Genomic DNA, 18,872 nt, shown 5'->3' with positions numbered 1-18,872 from the left:
TTACAGACAAGCAAAAGCTAAGAGAATTCAGCACCACCAAACCAGCTTTATAACAAATGCTAAAGGAACTTCTCTACACAGGAAACACAAAAGAAGGAAAAGACCTACAATAACGAACCCAAAACAATTAAGAAAATGGTAATAGGAACACACATATCGATAATTACCTTAAACGTAAATGTATTAAATGTTCCCACCAAAAGACAAAGACTGGCTGAATGGATACAAAAACAAGACCCGTATATATGCTGTCTACAAGAGACATGCTTCAGACCTAGGGACACATACAGACTGACAGTGAGGGGATGGAAAAAGATATTCCATGCAAATAGAAATAAAAAGAAAGTTGGAGTAGCAATTCTCATATCAGACAAAACAGACTTTAAAATAAAGACTATTACAAGAGACAAAGAAGAACACTGCATAATGATCAAAGGATCAGTTCAAGAATAAGATATAACAATTGTAAATATTTATGAACCCAACATAGGAGCACCTCTATACATAAGGAAAATGCTAACAGCCATAAAAGGGGAAATCGACAGTAACACAATGATAGTAGGGGACTTTAACACCCCACTTTCACCAATGGACAGATCATTAAAATGAAAATAAATAAGGAAACACAAGCTTTAAATGATACATTAAACAAGATGGACTTGACATTTATAGGACATTCCATCCAAAAACAACGGAATACACTTTCTTCTCAAGTGCTCATGGAACATTCTCCAGGATAGATCATATCTTGGGTCACAAATCAAGATTTGGTAAATTTAAGAAAATTGAAATTGTATCAAGTATCTTTTCCGACCACAATGCAACGAGACTAGATATCAATTACAGGAAAAAAACTGTAAAAAATACAAACACATGGAGGCTAAACAATACACTACTTAATAACCAAGAGATCACTGAAGAAATCAAAGAGGAAATCAAAAAATACCTAGAAACAAATGACAATGAAAACACGACAACCCAAAACCTGTGGGATGCAGCAAGAGCTGTTCTAAGAGGGAAGTTTATAGCAATACAATCCTACCTCAAGAAACAAGAAACATCTCAAATAAACAACCTAAACTTACACCTAAAGCAAGTAGAGAAAGAAGAACAAAAAAACCCCAAAGTTTCCAGAAGGAAAGAAATCATAACAATCAGATCAGAAATAAATGAAAAAGAAATGAAGGAAACGATAGCAAAGATCAATAAAACTAAAAGCTGGTTCTTTAAGAAGATAAACAAAATTGATAAACCATTAGCCAGACTCATCAAGAAAAAAAGGGAGAAGACTCAAATCAATAGAATTAGAAATGAAAAAGGAGAAGTAACAACTGACACTGCAGAAATACAAAGGATCATAAGAGATTACTACAAGCAACTCTATGCCAACAAAATGGACAACCTGAAAGAGATGGACAAATTCTTAGAAAAGCACAACCTTCCGAGACTGAACCAGGAAAAAACAGAAAATATAAACAGACCAATCACAAGCACTGAAATTGAAACTGTGATTAAAAATCTTCCAACAAACAAAAGCCCAGGACCAGATGGCTTCACAGGCGAACTCTATCAAACACTTAGAGAAGAGCTAACACCTATCCTTCTCAAACTCTTCCAAAATATAGCAGAGGGAGGACACTCCCAAACTCCTTCTACGAGGCCACCATCACCCTGATACCAAAACCAGACAAAGATGTCACAAAAAAAGAAAACTACGGACCAATATCACTGATGAGCATAGATGCAAAAATCCTCACCAAAATACTAGCAAACAGAATCCAACAGCACATTAAAAGGATCATACACCCTGATCAAGTGGGGTTTATCCCAGGAATGCAAGGATTCTGCAATATACACAAATCAATCAATGTGATAAACCATATTAACAAACTGAAGGAGAAAAACCATATGATCATCTCAATAGATGCAGAAAAAGATTTGACAAAATTCAACACCCATTTATGATAAAAACCCTCCAAAAAGTAGGCATAGAGGGAACTTACTGCAACATGATAAAGGCCATATATGACAAACCCACAGCCAACATCGCTCTCAATGGTGAAAAACTGAAAACATTTCCTCTAAGATCAGGAACAAAACAAGGTTGTCCACTCTTGCCACTATTATTCAACATAGTTTTGGAAGTTTTCGCCACAACAATCAGAGAAGAAAAAGAAATAAAAGGAATCCAAATCAGAAAAGAAGAAGTAAAGCTGTCACTGCTTGCAGATGACATGATACTATACATAGAGAATCCTAAAGATGTTACCAGAAAACTACTAGAGCTAATCAACGAATTTGGTAAAGTAGCAGGATACAAAATTAATGCACAGAAATCTCTTGCATTCCTATATACTAATGATGAAAAATCTGCAAGAGAAATTAAGGAAACACTCCCATTTACCACTGCAACAAAAAGAAAAAAATACCTAGGAATAAACCTACCTAGGGAGACAAAAGACCTGTATGCAGAAAACTATAAGACACTGATGAAAGAAATTAAAGATGATACAAACAGATGGAGAGATATACCATGTTCTTGGATTGGAAGAATCAACATTGTGAAAATGACTATACTACCCAAAACAATCTACAGATTCAATGCAATCCCTATCAAACTACCAATGGCATTTTTCACAGAACTAGAACAAAAAATTTCACAATTTGTATGGAAACACAAAAGACCCTGAATAGCCAAAGCAATCTTGAGAAAGAAAAACGGAGCTGGAGGAATCAGGCTCCCGAACTTCAGACTATATTACAAAGCTACAGTAATCAAGACAGTATGGCACTGGCACAAAAACAGAAATATAGATCAATGGAACAGGATAGAAAGCCCAGAGATAAACCCACACACATATGGTCACCTTATTGTTGATAAAGGAGGCAAGAATATACAATGGAAAAAAACCAGCCTCTTCAATAAGTGGTGCTGGGAAAACTGGACAGCTACATGTAAAAGAATGAAATGAGAACACTCCTTAACACCATACAAAAAAATAAACTGAAAATTGATTAAAGACCTAACTGTAAGGCCAGACACTATAAAACTCTTAGAGGAAAACATAGGCAGAACATTCTATGACATAAATCAAAGCAAGATCCTTTTTGACCCAGATCCTAGAGAAATGGAAATAAAAACAAAAATAAACAAATGGGACCTAATGAAACTTAAAAGCTTTTGCACAGCAAAGGAAACCATAAACAAGATGAAAAGACAACCCTTAGAATGGGAGAAAATATTTGCAAATGAAGCAACTGACAAAGGATTAATCTCCAAAATTTACAAGCAGCTCATGCAGCTCAATATCAAAAAAACAAAAACCCAATTGAAAAATAGGCAGAAAACCTAAATAGACATTTCTCCAAAGAAGATATACAGATTGCCAACAAACACATGAAAGAATGCTCAACATCACTAATCATTAGAGAAATGCAAATCAAAACTACAATGAGGTATCACCTCACACTGGTCAGAATGGCTATCATCAAAAAATCTACAAACAATAAATGCTGGAGAGGGTGTGGAGAAAAGGGAACCCTCTTGCACTGTTGGTGGGAATGTAAATTGATATAGCAATTATGGAGAACAGTATGGAGTTTCCTTGAAAAACTAAAAATAGGACTACCATATGACCCAGCAATCCCACTACTGGACATATACCCTGTGAAAACCATAATTCAAAAAGTCATGTACCACAATGTTCATTGCAGCTCTATTTACAATAGCCAGGACATGGAAGAAACCTAAGTGTCCCGCGACAGATGAATGGATAAAGAAAATGTGGCACATATATACAATGGAATATTACTCAGCCATAAAAAGAAACGAAATTGAGTTATTTGTAGTGAGGTGGATGAACCTAGAGTCTGTCATACAGAGCGAAGTAAGTCAGAAAGAGGAAAACAAAGACTGTATGCTAACACATATATATGGAATCTTAAAAAAAAAAAAAAAATGGTTCTGAAGAACCTAGGGGCAGGACAGGAATAAAGACGCAGACACAGAGAATGGACTTGAGGACACGGGGAGGGGGAAGGGTAAGCTGGGACGAAGTGAGAGAGTGGTATGGACTTATATATACTACCAAATGTAAAATAAATAGCTAGTGGGAAGCAGCTGCATAGCACAGGGAGATCAACTCAGTGCTTTGTGACCACCTAGAGGGGTGGGATAGGGAGGGTGGGAGGGGGATGCAAGAGGGAGGAGATATGGTGATAAATGTATATGTATATCTGATTCACTTTGTTATAAAGCAGAAACTAACACACCATTGTAAAGCAATTATACTCCAGTAAAGATGTTAAAAAAAAAAAAGAAAAAAGAGTCATGTACCACAATGTTCATTGCAGCTCTATGTACAATAGCCAGGATGTGGAAGCAACCTAAGTGTCCATCGACAGAGGAATGGATAAAGATGTGGCACATATATACAATGGAATATTACTCAGCCATAAAAAGAAATGAAATTGAGTTAATTTTAGTGAGGTGGATGGACCTAGAGACTGTCATACAGAGTGAAGTAAGTCAGAAAGAGAAAAATAAATACCATATGCTAACACATATATATGGAATCTATATATGTATATAGTGTATATGCATATAGTGTATACATATATACACTAATATGTATAAAATGGATAACTAATAAGAACCTGCTGTATAAAAAAATAAAATTCAAAAATTCAAAAAAAAAAAAAGGAAAATATTTTAGCCCTCTTTTGCTGTGTATTACTAACTCTGCCCTACCCCCAACTCTCATTTCCTTTAGTTGTAGAGGCTCTTGTGACTGCTTCTCTATATGTGACTCCTCCTTTTTTTTTAAAAGTCAGTGCTTCTGTGATGTTTCCCCACCTCCTGTTAACATTTCTATTTATTCATTCTAAAAGCCAGAAGTGTTCACAAAATGCTAGCTCATCAATTGAAAATTATTGTTTATTCCTTTAGTATTTGTGCTAACTATAAATGTACCCTAGGCATTTTAATTTCAATTTGGGGGCTTATTTTGGAGAACAATTGTTATTTTGTCAGAATTATATTTGCATCTTATTTTTTTCTTTATTCTTAAATCTGATTTTATGATTGAAGACAGAAAGTCGTCTTTTTTTAAATTAATTAATTAATCAATTTATTTTGGTTGTGCTGGGTCTTGGTTGCAGCAGGTAGGCTCCTTAGTTGTGGCTCACCAGGTCCTTAGCTGCAGCATGTAGGCTCCTTAGTTGTGGCTCCAGGGATCCTTAGTTGTGGCATGAGAACTCTTAGTTGAGGCATGCATGTGGGATCTAGTTCCCTGACCAGGGATTGAACCCCGAACCCCTGCATTGGGAGCGCAGAGTCCTGTCCACTGTTCCACCAGAGAAGTCCCCAGAAGGTCTTCTTAAAGGACTGCTTTCCCCCATAAAAATATTTATTTTAGCAAGAGCAAATAAAGATTTAAATGAGAGGAGCCTCCAGTTGACCTTCAACTGATAGTCACAATAAAATTAAAAAAAAAAAAAAAGGTTCTGAAGAACCTAGGGGCAGGACAGGAATAAAGACGCAGATGTAGACAATGGACCTGAGGACACGGGGAGGGGGAAGGGCAAGCTGGGACGAAGTGAGAGAGTAGCATTGACATATATACACTACCAAATATAAAATAGATAGCTAGTGGGAAGCAGCCGCATAGCACAGGCAGATCAGCTCGGTGTTTTGTGACCACCTAGAGGGGTGGGATAGGGAGGGTGGGAGCGAGATGCAGGAGGGAGGAGATATGGGGATATATGTGTATGTATAGCTGATTCACTTTGTTATAAAGCAGAAACTAACACACACTTGTAAAGCAATTATACTCTAATAAAGGTGTTAAAAAAAAAACATACAATCTGTGTCACCCGAGAGAAAGGTCACAATTAATTAATTAGAATTTTATTTAATTTATTTATTTTTGGCCACGTTGGGTGTTTGTTGCTGCATGAGGGCTTTCTCTAGTTGTGGCGAGTGCGGGCTACTCTTTGTTGCGGTGTGTGGGCTTCTCAGTGCAGTGGCTTCTCTTGTTGCAGAGCATGGGCTCTAGGCGCATGGGCTTTAGTAGTTGTGGCACATGGGCTCAGCAGTTGTGGCTCGCAGGCTCCAGAGCACAGGCTCAGTAGTTGTGGCACACGGGCTTAGCTGCTCTGCATGTGGGATCCACACGGGCATATGGGATCTTCCCGGACCAGGGCTCGAACCCGTGTCCCCTGCATTGGCAGGCGGATGCTTAACCATTGTGCCACCAGGGAAGTCCAACAATTTAAAAGTTAGACAATTCTCCCACCATTTTGCTCAGGGAGAGCAAAATGGTGCAGTATATGCCGCAGATTAGGATTACCAGATAAAATACAGGACACCCAGTTAATTTTGAATTTTAGTTAGTGAATTTTTTTTAGTATAAGTCTTTGTCCTATGCTAAATTCACTTATCTGAAACTTAAATTTAGCTGTGCATCCTCTATTTTTATTTGCTCAATCTGGCAACACTACCCCAGAGAGAGTGTGAGATGGGAATCTTCATTTATTCAGTCAGCATCTGTGCCTATGGGCTTCTCTGGGGTAAACAGCTTGCCTCTCTGGATATGACTGTTGTTAAAGATGCATACAACATGGCCCCTTGACCCAAGACAACTACATCAGCTAGTGTTCAACTGAAGAAATCATGATCTGCTTTCATGCTGGAGGGGGTGAAAGATTATCTGAAATGGACTTACTAAGAGATGTTGGTCTCTGATGCGGTAACTTTCTTAAGCACTTTTTTCATTTGACCTATTAATTGAGCATCTGAACTGTTCTAGGCACTTAGGTCAGAATGAGGAACTGAATAGCTTCTTGTTAGAACAAGGGACTAAACATTCCTGTTCTTGTGATGCCTACATGCTCATGGGGGGAGATTTTCCATGCCAATTTTAATATCCTTCATTTTTATTCTAGAGTTGACCTGAGTTAGATGTGACTCCATGTATTGGCTTTATCACACTTGAGTACCTTGTCACTATTTGAATACATCTGCTTACTGCCCTGATCATGTTTTCTTACATATTCCTGAGGCAAAATTCTTGCTATACCAGCATCTCTTATAGTAGATTTTATGAGAAGAGACAGCAGTAAATACTGGTGTAAAAGAGAGAAAGCTTTCAGGAGCATGATTCTCCTGAGAACTTTTTGTTTCTTGGCAAGTGTGCATCTGTGTATGTGTGTTTTTGTGAGTGTATCTGGGGGCACAGATGATGTGTCTCTTGAAAATGTCAGGTGTAGACAGACTGTCTCTTTTCTGAGTGAACCCTAATTTTAAAAAACATTTTCTTGACCAGTTTAGTCGCAAAAGCAAACACTTGAAAGAGTCCAGTAACAACCTCTTGGGCAGAAAAGATGGCCCCTGCTCGGAGCTTGGTTCAGAGGCAGACACTGAAATGTGGCTTGGCTCTGTCCCTTGGCTTAGTACTAGGGTGTTATGTTCCACTAGAGGCCCTGGTATCTTTTCAGAAAGGCGCCAAATCAGGCACAGACTTGCTGGCAGCCACGGCAGAGGGATTTTACTGATCCATGCCCGGATCTCAGGAGGTAACTGGCAAGAGAGAAGAAAGCAAAACAAGCAACCAAATCCCTATACACCTTGTAAATTTGACTTGGAAATTTTGCCTCAAGGCTGTCAAAGAGCAGGCATAATGATTTCACTTTCTCCAAGGTCAGTTCTTGGGCACTGAGTCTTTAATGCAGAGAAAAATATATCCAATTATCTGATTATCAACTTTTTTTTTTTAAAGTCTTGCCATTCCCAGGGTCAAGTGACTGTGCCTTGAAAATAAATTTAGGTTATGCCACTCCTGGCCAAAACTATGCCTTCAGGTCACATGACTTGCTTCCAAGTTAGGGGCAAAGCCTTGAAATCATGTGCATCTACTTTGCTGTAAGACGTTTCTTTGATAATTTGAATCTCCTCTGCCAGGGATAAGTCGATTTGTCTCCATTCTGTCTGAGGTTGTGAAGCTGGGATTCCACTGGCGAGCTGGAATGTAGATTAGGTTCTGCTTGGCTTCTAACTAAACCAGGAGCCATTAGAGAGTAATCTGGGTACAGCCTCTTGCTGCCCTCTGGTGGAGAGGTGGTATTGAGCAAGCCATAACTGCGGACTGTGGATTTCCTCAGCAAATGCTGTTAAGGTGTCTGTGTAAAGGTCCGTGGGGAATAATTACACTTAAAGCTATTAAGTTATACTCTATTGTGAAGCTAAATGTTATAATAAAATATATATTGAATGGAGTTTGAAAGGTTGCTCTATAAGAGTCTGATTTCTCAATAATGGGTGCTTTAATTCCACTCTCTTTTTACTTCTGTTTTTTGGGAACTCATTTCTCATCTTTTTTTCTCTAAACTCTTCCTTTTCTTCAATCATCACTTCATGTATCTTTAGATAATTATAAGATTCTTGTAAGGGGTTATCTTTACACATTTCCATAAAGTGAAAATCAGCATTTGACCCAAGAAAATTGTAATTCTTATATACTCCAGATCTTAAACTGGGATTTATACCTATACATTCAGATCAAAATCCAAACCAAAATTCACTTCAGGAATTCAAATGAAACATGTTAGTCTTATATCTTCTGAAAGTTCCTGAGTACAAGTCAGAGGCTGTCTCCTTAAGGCTTTTGCGTGCAAATTACATTTTGAAAGAAAATGTTTGTTTTTTCAACAGCCCTGAAAATGCCAACATTTTCAAAAAGTATAGTCAGGTAGAAGCATGCTTTTTAAATTAAAACCTGTGACAGGATGCCTTTTAGAATCAAGGAAAATTTTTGGAGACTATCGTATGGGTTATTAACACATTATGCATATGTATGCCTAGCCTTTCAAATGTGTTCCTGTGACTTCTAGAGCTATTGTGTTTCTTGAATTAAGAAATTCTTGATGCCAGGCTAGTATTTGGTTCTTATTGAAAGACGTTTCTATTCATTACTTAATTCATTCAGTATTTATTCAACAAGTATTTACTGAGCACCCATGTGCCAGCAGGAGGGAGGATATACATCCCTGCATGAAAGTGCTTACAGAACTCGGTACAAATGTCTCAAGAACAAGGCAGACTGTGGGCAGTCGGTATCATAAGAGACGTAGAGAGAAAGTGAGATGGGAGTTCAGAGATGGAAGAGATAAGTTCCAGATTTTGGGGGAGGTGAACAAGGGGCATCGGAACTAGGAATTAAAGGATGAATAGGATTTGTGCATAAAATTATTCTAGATGACAGAAATTTATTCTAAAGGAATTTATTTGGAAATTTATTCTAAAGGAAGAATTTTTCTCAGGAAAATAAATTATACATAGCTGATACGTGCCATGGAAATGACTTTCACCCACTCAGGTGACTTTTGAAATGTAAGAATTATTAACAGTTCAAATACTGTCAATTCTTGATCAACCTCTGTCCTTTACGTATGAGAAAAATTCTGCTCTCCTCCTCAAAATACTCTTCTCTCTTCTGACCAAAAACAGTAAAATAGGATAGGAAGAATAACTCTTTTATTCGTTTTCTCTGTCCCTATCTTTTCCTTAACTCACCAAAGCTATTCATTTGATAAATACTGTGCACTTGTTATATGCCAGATACTCTGCTAGGTCCTGGAAGGCAGCAGTTAACAAGCACACATGATCCTTTTTCTGAAAAAGCTTTTACTGGGTGGAGACAGCCAGTGAAGGGATTCACCTCAGGTGAGGGGAGGATCGCCTTATGCATTGTAACTGGAGGAATGGAAGATAGGATGGTGGAGGGACAAGTAAATTTGTAGGTTTGGCATTAGTAAGTTGAGAGAGTTCTTGTCAGAGGACTTCAGTTTTTTTCCCCATAATTACAGAAAATTCAGAGAGTGGAATTAATAAAGGGTTGGACTTTGGCCAGGCAAATGTGATGGAAGTGTAATGGGGAGAAGGGATTGATAACATTGGCGTGCAATGGACTGGGAGAATCTAAGCTGTATACAAAGAAGGGTGAAGGTGGAAGGGTACTGATGTGAAGACAGTAAGAGGTTAAGGACTGGTGATCCAGTAAGGTTTAAGATCAGATTTATAAGAAATAACTTGAGTAAGAAAGTTGAAAAGATAGGACGCTATCATCAGAAAGAAAAATGTCTGAATTTATGATATCAGATATGGAGTAATTCTGGATGGTGGCAAGATTTGGGATATGATTTGAGAGCATGTGACTGAAGTGAAGTGAATGTGAAGGTTACTGGAGCTAAGGACAGTGAAGGAACTGGGACGACAGAGGACTTGGGATGGAGAGGAACTAAAGTATTCAAGATCACTACATCTATGAAGGGGAAAGTGAATGGGAAAAACATCTCTTCCCCATCTTAGGAGTCCCTAGCATTTCTCCCATCATCCTCATCTGACCCCACCACTATATCTCCCTCAGAATCCTGGGTCTTAATGTGATCATGCCGCATGGGAACCACTGCCCAGGCCTAGAACCCAGCTCTCCCCTCCATCTTCTTTTTTTTTTTTTTAATTAATTAATTAATTTATTTTTGGCTGTGTTGGGTCTTCGTTTCTGTGCGAGGGCTTTCTCTAGTTGCGGCGAGTGGGGGCCACTCTTCATCACGGTGCGCAGGCCTCTCATTATCGCGGCCTCTCTTGTTGCGGAGCACAGGCTCCAGACGCGCAGGCTCAGTAGTTGCGGCTCACCGGCCCAGTTGCTCCGCGGCGTGTGGGATCTTCCCAGACCAGGGCTCGAACCCGTGTCCCCTGCATTGGCAGGCAGACTCTCAACCACTGCGCCACCAGGGAAGCCCTCCCCTCCACCTTCTTGCTCCCGTCATGCCAGGGGCTCACTGCTGAGAGACCCCAGCTCCCACTTCCCACCTGGTAGAGAAACTGGTTCTGGGAACATGGCAGGATGGAAGCTCTCACTCTGAGTGCCAGAGCTTGTTGGGGGTGAGGGTGACCCAAGCTGAGGGAAGATGTGCTCCTGCTGTTTTAATCCTGACGGTGGAAAGCACTTTTCTGTAACAATCCTGGAATCCATAGTTGTTCTCTATAGAACCAACGGCCGGGACATCATTGGCCGGAACCAATCACATGAGTGATTGGAGGAAAGCGGCTTTGGGGGGCTGGCTCTGGTTCCTCATCATCATGTTTTACGTTTACTTTATGGGCGAAGATGTTCAGTTTCAAACAATGCACTTAGAAATGGCTTTTCTAAATTAGGAATTGTCTGTATTAAAACTGTATGCTGGTCCCTAAATACTTCAGAAAACAGAGTGGCAAAAATAATGCTATCTATCAATGGGCGTTTTTTCTTTACATGTCTATGAGCTTCTAGGAGTTGAGACAGATTGATTGTCAGCAATGATGCTAAAAGAGTGCTTTGAGTTTATAATTTAGATATTTTAACATTTAAAAATATTATTTATCATGTTATGGAGGTCATTTGTGTTCACTGAACACAATTCTGAAAATGAAAAGAACAGAAGATAAAACTTTTGTACTCTCACCAACCAGAAATAAAAATCATTAATATCTTGGTACCATTTTCACTCCAGATGTACATTTCTCTTTGCCCCTTCCCCAACTTGGAGTCATATAAAGTTTTGTAATCCCTTCCATTCATTTAATATAATGTGAGCATTTCCCTGTGCCATTGCCTATCTTTAAAAAATGATTGTGGCAGAGTCTTCTAGCTGTTCATCAAAATCCATTTCCTTCTCCTTGAGCATGCAGCTAGACTACATTTCCAGGCTCCTTTGCAGTTACATGTAGCCAAAAGAATAGGAATGCATGTGATGTGTGCTATTCCCGGGCCAATGTTTTTAAGAGGCAGGTGTGTCTCCTTTATGTTATCTCTTCTTACAGCTAGATGCAGATGATGACAAGGCCCTAGGGGAATTCAAAGTCAAAGGATGGAAGGAGCCTAAAATTTTGAATAATCATGTATTGAACACAATGTGAGTGAGAATAAACATCTATTGTGCTTGAACCATTATATATTTGGGGGTCTGTTTGTTACAGCAATTTTGCGTACTCTGTTTTTCATTGTATGGATGTACCTTAATTTTTTAAGAGGTATGTTTCTTGTTAGCCTGTAATAGGTTATTGAAAATGGACGCAGTGACTGAATTGGGTCTCTCTGTGTCCACACCTCTTTGCAATACGTCTTTACTGCTTTTTCCAACAAGAGCTCGTGTCTGTTTCCCCATTTCTTGAATCTATGCTGCCCTTCTGACTTGTTTTGACCAATAAAGTGTGATGGAAGTGGCATTTGGGGACTTCTGAGTTCAGACTCTAAGAGGCCATACAGCATCTGCTTTTGCTCAGGGTGGATCTATCTGCTGCATAAAAAAGTCCAGGTTATCCTATTGGAGAGGGAGTCTACATGGGGAGATGGGTCCTAGAGGATGAGATGCCATGTGCAGAGAGAAACCACATGGAGGAGAACCAAGGCCCCACACATATGGGTGAGCCCAGCTAATGCCACGGAAAAAGAGAGACCCAGCCATCCCAGTTCACCCTCAGTCATTTGAGCCATCCCAATGGGAGTGCCAGACTTGTGAGTAAGGCCATTGTAGGTCCTCTAGACCCAGTAGAGCCCTCCCAGCCAACACTATGTGGAGGAGAGACAAGCCATCCCTTCTGAGCTCTGCCCAAACTCCTGACCCACAGAACTGTAAGTAATAAAATGATTAAGTCGTGAATATGTTGACTGCTAACCAGCAATAAATAACTGATACATGGATACTTATATGTTTGGAAAGTTTTGTTACTGTAAATGACACTGATAAGCATCTTTGTACCAGCTTCCTTGTTCATCAAGAAATTTTGTGCTGCTGAACTTGTTTAAGTCTGGAAACTGAGTAAGCAGTCATGTCTCCTCCCCATTTTGGTGCTCAGATTAGGTTTCTGGTCCCTGCTATATAAATGAAGTAATATTTTTTTTTGAAGTAATATTTTAATAGGCTGCTATCTATTCAATTCCTACAGACACCATGATCAATTAGCTACTACTAAAGATGCCTGTTAGTCAAAAAATTTGGTTAACGTTTTGTCTCTATTGCCCATTATAGTAAATGCACTAACCTTGTCTCTTGTCTCTTGTAGTTAATTGTTGCCAGTTGGCCGTTGTCATTCTGGGATCCCATCGTTTTCACTGAAATCATGGAGCCGATTTCAGTGGCGGTAACTTCTACCATCACCATAGCCTACAGAAGACAGCCATCACAGAACTTTGTGAGGACACAAAAGTAGCCCGTCATTAATGCCTTTCTCAATGCCTCAGTGGGGTGAGTGACCTCTCAGAGGACATAGTTGGGGGTGGGTGGGTGTGCAAGTCAGATTATATATGCACCCCATCATTCTAATCTCTCTGAGTCTTTGGATTCCTCCTTCTACATTGTGCCAGGAAAAATCTGGTATTTTACCTTCAGTGAGTATAGGCTATAGTTGAGTTCAAGTTTCAAGCAACCAAGAAAATCATTAGACACACTTCTAACTGTAAGATCTTTTTAATTTTTTTGGTCGCACCATGCGGCATGCGGGATCCTAGGTCCACGACCAGGGATCGAACCCGCACCCTCTGCAGTGGAAGTGTGCAGTCTTAACCATTGGACCACAGGGGAAGTCCCTAACTAAGATCTTTAGTAACTGTAACAATGACCCATATCAATACATTTGGTCTAATCCAGTGTTTTATATTCCTTCCTCTTTTAGTCTAATAACTTAAAATCCCCTATTATTTCCACTTCTGTCAATTAGCAACATTTTGCAATTATTTTGGAGTAAACCATCTCCTTCCATGTCAGACTTTGTACTTGTCCCCTTGGAGCAAACTGAGATCTGAACTGGGTTAGCTCTAGAGGTGATGAGAAGTAGTTGGAGTGGGTCTTGAGGTTATTATGGGGTCTTAACACAAGTTCCCTCAGACACAAGAAGGCAAGCAACTCCAAGATTCTCAGCTTTTCCCAAGTCAAACTAGATGGTTCCTATTCCAAGTCTCAGAGTTCTTCTTACCAGTCAGTGCCCTAACTTTCACACACAAGATTTTCAAATCTATGAATTCAATTCTGGTTGAAATTCTGTAACCCACAAAATTAAATTCTGGGTCAAGGTCAGCCCTGCAGCTATAAGAAATAGGTGATTCTTTTAGAGCCACTATAGAAACTCTCTGATTCTCTGTGACTTGAGCTAAGAGCTAATGATCTGAGCTTGTCATTTCTTGTAGAAGCATCACTGCTATCATAACGGTCATCTGGTCCCTCTTAGGGCCACAGAAGGCATTTCATCACAATCAACCACAGGTGATTAAGTATGATGCCACAGCATATCATGGATACTCAAATCCCATTTCCCCTTGCTAAAGAGATCACTATGGTGTTCAAAGCTAAGGACAAGCTCAGAGCAACCTCAGAATCCCATTTTGAGGGGCTGTTTCTTAGGACCACGTCTTGTTTAAGAATCATGATGGTAAAACAGACTCATACTAAGTATTTCACCAGAGAGAATTTAATATAATGAACTGGATAAATAGATGTTTAAGAACTTAAAAGCACACATGCAACACTGAGGTAACACAGAGATAACTGCTGAAAGCAGTTACAAGCCCTGGAGCTGGGGAGGCAAGGAGAAGACTAGAATTTAGATTTTTGGAGGAAGTGATCTGCAGAACTGGGACTCAGATCTTTGACAAAAGAACATCATCCAGGTGCTGCTAGTACCTTAGAGGGGTCAATTAGTTCTCCAGTGTGTAAAAATGAGTCAGGGACTAGAAGCAACTGTCATTACCTGGGATGAAGAGCTGTTGCCTGGCAACACTACCAGGAATAAGAAAACAAACAGGAACTTCTCTCCTCCTCCTGCCTTCCAATCTCCCTCTAGTGGTCCATATGGGTATAACCACCAGCCGGCAAAGACCACGTGGTTTTGCAGAATCCCAGCCCCGCATCACAGAGCAAAGTATAGAAGCATGAGATTAGAGCTGAAAGACCGTAGCTGGATGGGCCAAAAAATGTATGTCTCCGAATATGCTGGTGTACGCATGCACACTCACACACACACACACATCCTAAGAGTTTGATACACACTTAACATTAAAAATAATTTTTTCCTCATTACAATAGCAACATGTATTTCTTTCCTTTAGAAAGTACAAATAAGCTCATAGAAGAAAAAAAGATCCATCCTACTGCTGAAAAGATAATCATTGTTAACACCTTCATTTAGATCCTTCCAGACCTTTTTCTCTATGTGTGGAGGTATATTTTTGCGTGTAATCACATTGTACATAGAGTTTTCTAAACTGCTTTAGAAAACACCTTAATGTATCGTAAACAGTTGCACACATCAATACATATTTATTTATTTACAACAGTGGATTCCAAACTGTTCCTAGGAAGTATCTTATGAGGTACTTCTAGGAGCCTGTGCAGGAGGCCTTTATGGGAGGGCTCTGCGTTCTCCCTTGTACCCTTAACCACTACAATTCTGCTTTTACTGTTTTTTATATTTGATTTCTGTGTTAAGATTTTGTGGGGGGAAAAGAATTCCACTGCCAAAATATTAGAAAACCACTGATTCATTGTGTGAATATATCATTTTCCATTTTCATGATTACAATAACAAAGGATCACTTTGTATCTGAATTTTTGTCCAAAGTCCTAGTAACATGAGACACCATGCTTTTACTCTTTGTCTCTATGACAATACCTCGAAATTATTTTAATCTGTATTTTTTGAATTGCTAATGAGATAGACAAGGTTCTATTTCATGGTCATTTGTGTCTGTGGCAGTCTTTCTTTGCAAATTTGAAATTTTAAAAACGTGGCCGTAAATCCTTACTTTCTCCCTAATATACAGAACACACGACTCTTCCATATCCCCCAGTTCAAGGAAACTCTGATTTTAAATATCCACTGCTCACCCAGAACCCATCTCCCTGCCCTCCCCTCTTGGTAATGATCCCCCTTCACTGACAACATAGGAGCTCCCTCATCTTTCTGTTACCGCACCCCAAACATAGCCATGTCTAAAGCTATCTTGATTTTTCTTCCTGGCTCAGAGAATAAAGGCTTTTTGATCTTTAAGACAACCCCTCTACCTAAGCTCTTGATCCCACCTTTGCTTGTCTCCTCTGGGATGATGCTCACAAACTTTGCTGAACGAATAATGGGTCTTTCTTTATCAATTCTCTCACCTTTATCTCTTTAGTAGGTCCAGCTTCTCTCACTCTTTTGGCCCCATTTCTCTTAGCCTGTTCAGGTGATGAAATCACTTTCTGTCTGTGATGGTCAGTTTTATGTGTCAACTTGACTAGGCTGGGGCACCCAGTTATTCAATCAAACATGAGTCTAGGTGTTGTTGTGAAGGCATTCTGTAGATGTGATTATCAACCACAATCAGTTGACTGTATGTAAAGGAGATTATCCTGGGTTATCTGGATGAGCCTAATCCAATCAGTTTAAAAGACCTTGAGAACAGAACTGTGGTTTCCCTGAGGACAGGAAGGAGAAGAAATTCCACCTGTAGACTGCAGCTTCAGCTCCTGCCTGAGTTTCCAGACTGCCATTTACCACGGCCTGCCCTATGGACTTCAGACTTGACTATTCAACCCCTACAGTCATGTGAGCCAATTTCCTTTCAAAAGTATATATATATCGCCTACTGGTTCTGTTTGACTGGTGGAACCCTGACTGATACACTATCCTTAAAATTAGAACAAAACAAAACTATACCCTGCTTGATCCTACATCTCTCTGTTATCACATAAACTCTGTCTTCCCGTCTCATCTAAGCCACTAAAAACATTATCCTATATTCATCATCTCTACTCCCTCCCTTTGCAATTACCCTTTGAGCTACAGTCCCATTTATTCAACTGGCGAATTGGACATACTCTTGTGGGCAGCCCATGGGCAATCTCAAACTCAGTACATCAAAAGTTACCTCATTATTCCTATTATTTAGGTGTATCTAAATTTGGTCTTCTTTTGGATGCCACGACTCACACTCAAGGCAAAAGTCTGAGTCATACTAGACATTTAAATACCTAAATACTAGACATCTAAATAAGTCATACTGTCCATCTTCAGTGCCAGTGTTGGAATTCAGGCCTTCATTATCTCCTGCCTCAGCTTTTGTAACAGATCCCCTTAGGTCCCTTCCTCCAGTCTCATCTCCTTCAAATCTGTTCTCCAGAGCGCTCGTCCTCTGATGCAAGGTGCCAAAATTGCGCAGCCTAAATCTCAGTGACTCCTTTGTCACCTCCAGAAAGGGATCCTTAAAGCAGACCACCATCACAAGGAGCTTTTAAAAAACCCAGATTAGAGCCCTACTCAGACCTAATGAATAAGAATGTCCAAAGTGGGGCCTGAAAATTTCTAAATATTTTTAAAAGACTATCCAGGTAATTATGATCAGCCAGGTTTGGGAATCACCAGCCTTCAGGGTAAATCCAAATTCTGTCCCTGATCTGATACCACTACTCCCAGCTTCGTCCCTCAGAACACATCATGCTCCAGCAATACTGACTCAGCCAGGACTAATGATTCTTCCAACCCATGCTGTTTACCATCTCTCTGTCAGGAATGTCTTCTTCCCTTATCTGCCTGGGAAATTCCTACTCGTCCGTCCTTCAAAAACTCTATTCAAGCATCATCTAGTCTCTTATTTAGCCAGTAAATATTGACAAACTAGTAAAATTGTACACATTAGCTATGTGCAGTTCTCTGTATACCAATTTTACCTCAACAAAGCTGTTAAAGCCTTATTGAGGTCTCACTACACACCAGGCTCTGAGCTAAGCATTGTGATATAAACATCAGTAAGCTACACTGGTAGTACTGCCTTCAGTCAGCTCACATGCCATTGGAGGAGACATACAAATATACAAATTAATACAATACGGTGAGGTAAATTCTGTGAGAGTCTGTGGTAGCCTGAATAATGCCCCCACCCCCAAGACAGCCACATCCTAATCCCCCAAATCTATGAATATGTTTACTTACATTGCAAAACAGATTGTGTAGGTATGATTAAGTTAAAGACTCTGAAATGAGGAGAGTATCCTGGGTTATTTTAGTGGGCTCAGTGTAATCACTAGGGTCCTTCTAAGATGAAGGCAGGCAGGAGGGTGAGAGAGAAAGAGAGGCTGGAGGGAGATTGGAAGATGCTATGCTACTGACTTTGAAAATGGAGGATGGAGACATGAGCCAAGGAATGCAGGTGGCCTCTAGAAGCTGAAAAAAGCAAGAAAATGAATTCTCCACTAGAGCCTCCAGAAGGATCCAGCCCTGCCAACTTTAGTCCAGTGAAATCCATTTTGGACTTCTAACCTCCAAAAATGTAATATAATAACTGTGTTGTTTTAAGTGACTATGTTTGTAGTAATTTGTTACATTAGCAATAGGAGGCTAATACAGAGGGCAGCACAGGGCATTACGGTTGTACATAAAGTCGTCTCTACATCAAGCTATGGAGTGGGAATGGGATGCTCAGGAAGAATTACCTAGGGGTGATGACACCAGAGCTGAGGGAGATTGTGTTTCAGGGAAATGACCCAGATAGAGAAATTAATATGTACAAAGGCACACGCAGAGAGCATGCAAAGTGTTTCAGTTTGGCGTGGCTATCTGTATTAAACAGTAAAAATAATATCAACAATACTAATTCTGCTAAGAGTAAATACTGTTTGTATGCCAGGCACTATTCTAAAGCACTTTTTAACTGTCAGCACTTTACAAGTTTGTATTATTATCTTCATTTTGCCTGTAGGAACACTAAGATTTGGAGGAGTTAGGTAACTTTCCTGAGATCATAGAGCTAGTATAGGGCAGATCTAGAATCAGAACCTTGCTGGTCTGTCTTCAAAACCCACTA

At 39.7% G+C, this 18,872-nt stretch overlaps 1 protein-coding gene across 10 annotated transcripts in view; it reads right to left on the bottom strand.

Moving 5' to 3' along the window:
• BOC (BOC cell adhesion associated, oncogene regulated) overlaps positions 1-18,872 on the bottom strand; it is a 266,285-nt gene that overhangs the window by 246,535 nt on the left and 878 nt on the right. For 9 of the 10 annotated variants that reach the window (XM_061194176.1, XM_061194172.1, XM_061194186.1 and 6 more), the window contains exon 2: positions 13,082-13,203. The exons of the other annotated variant lie outside the window; for it this stretch is intronic. The gene's annotated coding sequence lies outside the window, so the exon portion shown is untranslated. The remainder of the gene's footprint in view (positions 1-13,081; positions 13,204-18,872) is intronic. 10 annotated transcript variants of the gene reach the window in all.

The sequence above is a fragment of the Eubalaena glacialis genome, chromosome 6 (assembly GCF_028564815.1).
Source record: "Eubalaena glacialis isolate mEubGla1 chromosome 6, mEubGla1.1.hap2.+ XY, whole genome shotgun sequence".
Classification (NCBI taxonomy): Eukaryota; Metazoa; Chordata; class Mammalia; order Artiodactyla; family Balaenidae; genus Eubalaena; species Eubalaena glacialis.
This window is presented reverse-complemented; position numbering and strand designations above follow the sequence as displayed.